The 4,670-nt window shown below is 56.3% G+C and overlaps 1 long non-coding RNA gene across 1 annotated transcript; it reads left to right on the top strand.

The window, feature by feature from the left end:
- Positions 1–1,094: 1,094 nt before the first annotated feature.
- On the top strand, positions 1,095–4,397 carry LOC120886348 (uncharacterized). The gene is made up of 2 exons (XR_005729298.2): positions 1,095–1,732; positions 2,408–4,397. It is a non-coding gene; the product is annotated as an uncharacterized LOC120886348 (long non-coding RNA).
- Positions 4,398–4,670: the final 273 nt, after the last annotated feature.

Below are 4,670 nucleotides of genomic sequence, written 5' to 3'. Positions count from 1 at the left end.
AGTCTGGGTTTGCCTGCTGTCCTGCTGTCTGTGTGGGGCACAGTGAGGGCACAGCCATCGGTCACTGTGGGCTGGCTGCGTCTTTGCCCCGGCATCTCTGGCTGCAGCTGCAGGCTGGAGGGTGCAGAGGTGACCAGGAGCTGGAATGGCCCGGAGCTTTGGGGAAGGGAGAGGGTGGCGAAGGGGTCTGCTGCCTCTGTCCCCCTTGACCTTTCATGCCTGCCCATCTGCTGGGCCCCAGGGAGCAGAGCCTGGTCCCAAGTGGCAAGCCTCAGTCATCGGGGTCAGCCTCATTCTTCATGAGAAACACAGGAGCCTCGGACACCCCAAGCCCAGGCCTCACCCAGATCAGCGATCCCAGGCGCGGGTGTGGAGCCCAGGCCCCAGGACTTCATAAAACTCCGGGGGAGTCCAGTGTCTGGCCTAGTCTGACCCCAGTTGGGGGTGGTCCTGCCAGATCCTGGCTTTCCCTGGGTCCCTCCAGCCGCTTGGGGCAAGTTGCTCAATGGGACCCTCCCTTCCCAGCAAGTGCCCCCAGGAACCAGGCCATGAGCTCGTGAGAGTCGGCACAAGGTCCAGGTGGCGTGGACGGGCACGGGGCTGGCGAGCAGCCCGTCTCCACTGGTCACGCTGCGTGGGCTCTGGGCAGGCCCCGTGGAGCTGTCTCCCTTATGGGCCCACGGTCCCGTGGTCACCACGGCAGCGCTGGCCCACGCCGCCAGCTTGCTCTCGAGGGTCTTCCCTACAGGGTCTCCTGAGCCTGATCTCAGGACCACAGCAGCCTCTGCTGTGGAGATGGCGCCCCCCTGGCGGACTGGGTCCCCTTCAGGGGGTGGCTTTGGCTGTCACAGGCAGTGCTGCCAGAGGGCAGGGACACCTGGCACGAGAGGCTCCCCTGGGGGGGTGACTGGAGTTCCCAGGTCTCCAGGGATGGCTGCCAGGCGCGACAGAGCCTCTGCGTTTTGTCATTGCAGGCATCACCCGCGCCAGGGCCCCCTGTGTCCGGGCCCGTGCTCTACAGGACTGAGGACTATGTTCCCGTGGACGCCAATCCCGCTGAGCCTGTCACAGTCCCCCCGAGGGGGTGAGGCTGGGTCCCAGCACTTGGGTTTCCTCTGCTTTTGTTGTTATTGGTTTTTTGCATTTCTCCCTGAGGGGCCTGGGGCAGCCATGTCTCGGGATCCGGTGGCAAGGGTGTCGCCTGCTGCCTGCTATTTTAAGGGATGAGGTGCTGGGTGGGGCAGGCTGTGTCGTAACCGTGGGCTGCAGTGCGGGAATGTGGCCTGCAGACCCCATGTCCCTGGCCCTGCCCGGCATCCCAGAAAGGTGTGGGCGCTCACTTGTGGTCAGCTGGGAGGACAGTGGGGATGTCAGTTTCTTTGTCGCCCCTGTGAATTTTCTTGGAAGCTGCCCCTGCGCCTCACCCTCGAGGCCTGTCGCAGTCGGCTAGCTCTAAGCCCCTGGCTGAGGGGAGGCTGCAGAACCAGAGGCCAGGGGACGGCCAGGCCCCTGAAGGTACGTTTCTTTTCCTTTCTTCAAAAGACAGCTTCCTGCTGTTGTCTGAGTTCTCCAGGTTCTGAAATCCTCAGGGCCCAGCAGACACCGCACCCTCACACTGCAGAGCAGAGTCAGAAGGTCAAGGAAGTGTGAATCTGACAAGATGGCCCTGGACAAGCAGGAACGAGTTGAGTGGTGCTAATGTTTGGGAAATCTCTGGAATTAAAAGAGAGAGGTGGGTCCCGTGTTTCAAGAAGAGTCAACATTTTTCTCTTGGGACCACCTTTATGGAAGTATAACACACATTATAGAAAGGGGCCCCTGTGCCAGTCACTGTGGTGCAGGCCTGTACTCTCAGCGACTTGGGAGGCTGAGGCAGGAGGATCACAAGTTCAAGGCCAGCCTCAGCAAATTATCAAGACCCAGTCTCTAAACAGTCTCTAAATAAAAAATAAAAAGGGCTGGGGATGTGGCTCAGTGGTTAAGCATCTCTGGGTTACACACACCCACACCCACACCCACACACACACGAGAAAAAAGAACAAGGCACCTGAGTGTGGAGCACTAGCTGCCCACACGTGGAACACATTTGTGCAGCCCAACCAATGCTGCCGGCACCCAGAGCCCCCTGGGGCCCCTTCCTGACAGTGCTCCCTGCAGGCTGGGTGTCCTCCTGTGCTGGCCTGGAGGCTGGAGGGCACATGCACCCAGCACGTTGGCTTTGTCACTGGACCTGGATCTGCAGGACTGTCCCTGCTGCCCCGGGGGGCTGCAGTGGCCATGTTGTATGCACTCTCCGCACCCCATCTGCCCAGGGACAGTGGATTGGATGGGAAGCTAATGTTGCAGACAAGCAGTTAGACACCACTCTCGAAGGCCAAGTACAGACACCAGCCTCTTTCCCCTCCAGGGCCTGACCCAGGGACCAGGGAAGGCTGGAAGGGATGCCATGTGACCGAGCCATAGCAGTAGAAGGTCCTAAAACAGAGACGGGCAGGGCCTGGCAGGAGGGGATCCTGCGGGCGGCGCCTTGCTCTGTGCGCAGCTCAGCGGTTGGCCCGAGCCTGGCTGCTTCCTTCCTGGCCACAGCCTCCTCTTCGGGAAGACCCAGGATAATGGCTCCTGCCCGCTGGCTGTGTGTGCTCGCCCAGCGCCAGCAAGCGTGGCTGTTGTGGTCAGTGGGCGCGGCAGGGAGGACTGTGTGCTGTTTCTCAGGTGAGCAGTGGCACCCAAGGGTCTCAACAGCGAGTGGCTTAGGGACTGCCCTTAAAGGTCACAGAACAAGTCGTGGAAGGGTGAGGTGCTAGGATGCACCAGTTTTCCCGGAGTCTCCGAGGACTCTCCCCAGTCATCCAGGAGGGTGAGGTCACGTGAGAACGTCTGTGTGGAAGAGGCCACCAGTGACCTGAGGTGGCTGTTCCAGTTTCCTGGTGTTGAATGGCAAAAGGACGCCTGGGGAGAGGGAAGCCGGGACATGGAGCCCGCCAGGAATCCCAGCCCAGTCCCTCCAGCTCCAGGGGCCCTGGCCTGGCGCAGGCCCCTGGTGTGTCCACTGTCAAGTGAGTGGAGTCCTGGACTGCCCACTTCCACAGGCCCCCTCCCAGAGCAAGGGCCGCTGCAGCCCGGGACAGGTGGCTTTGTTTGTGGCTCTTCCTGCACAAGATCACCAGTAGAAAGGCCACTGCAGATTTTCACAAGAGCAAGGCTCCTGGGTCAGCCACCTTTCCACCTTCCTAGGGTGTGGACTTCATGTCCACCCAAGTAAGAGGTGTCCGGAAGGCCGCTCACAGGGTCGGATCCGGCGGACAGAAACGTGGGGTTGGCTCTGAACTGTTTTAGAGTGTTTTTCTGCTGGGACAACTGGATAACCATCTGGAAAAAATAAAGTGAGCTCCACACCTTACTCAGCACGGCTGGCACAGTTCCAGAATCCCAAATGGATCCAGGAGCTGAATGTATAAAAGGCATCTAATTAGGAAGCAGGCAGATACACTGGAGAGGGGACAAAACCCAGAAGCCATAAAGGAGAAAATCTTAATTATACATATAAAATCAAAACTTTTGCCTAGCAACACAAAAAGAAAACAACCAAATAAATCCACACAGAAAACAACAAAAATACCCAGTAAATTTAAGACAAATGACAAATTGGGAAAAATGTTTGCAACTCAGTTGTAAAGGAATAATCTCCCTAATATGTAAATAGCACTTAGAGATAAATAAGAAAAAATGGGCAAAGGGTATGAACAGGCATTTCATAGAAAAGAAAATGCAGGTGTTTAAACATGAAAAGACACTCAACCTCAATGTATTCCAGTAAGTAGGAGAGAATATTGGAACTACTCTGAGGGGGTGTGGGTGCAGCTCAGAGGTACAGTGCTTGCCTAGCCCGTGCAAGGCCCCCCATGGGTTTGTTTCCCAGTCCTGCCAAAAAGGAAAAAAAATAATTATTTCTGGAAATTTCTTCACATATCAGGTTGCATTAGGATCTTTAATGACACTGCTGGTAAACTTTTAGACAAACATGCTTTCTTAGGCCTCAATGCTGGGACACCATTCTCCTATCAAAATAAGATGTGTACTCAGACCCAGTACCTGCAGCTGTCAGAACCCAGCTTCTGCTGAGAAAGACACGATAAAGCATGACTATGGCCCCTGCATTGAAATAGCACACGACTGGGCAGAACTCGAGCATTCCTCAGGCGTTGGCTTTGCATGTCCCCACTGTGGAACAGGAGCAGGTTGTAAAGACGGATCGATCGGGAGTTCTTGTGAGTCGGCATGGAGACGTCGACAAGATATGAGAGCCAAATGCAGAGAAATGTCCATAATATGCTACCATCTGTGCAAAAATGAGAGGCATGAAAATTCTCAGGATAAATAAAAACTGGAGAACAGGACATGTGGGGCGAGAGTGTCCTTTCCACTGTACTTCTTTTCCTTTTTGGTGTTTACCTATTGAGAAAATCCCCTTAAGACCCACTGCCAGCCGCTGGAAATCAGGACAGCCGTGGAAACAAGCGGCTCCTCCTCTTCTGACACTGGGGCGTCTGGCAGCCCTGGGCTCATGTGGCAGCAAGGAGCTGGAGCCTCTGAGGGGCTGAGACCCTGAGAGCCAGAGACCCCGGGCTTGGGGACTTCCAAGGATATGGGTGGTGAGGAGATGCCTGCGG

This window comes from Ictidomys tridecemlineatus, chromosome 5 (genome assembly GCF_052094955.1).
Source record: "Ictidomys tridecemlineatus isolate mIctTri1 chromosome 5, mIctTri1.hap1, whole genome shotgun sequence".
NCBI lineage: Eukaryota > Metazoa > Chordata > Mammalia > Rodentia > Sciuridae > Ictidomys > Ictidomys tridecemlineatus.
Note: the sequence above shows the minus strand (reverse complement) of the source record. Positions and strands in the feature narration are given on the sequence as shown.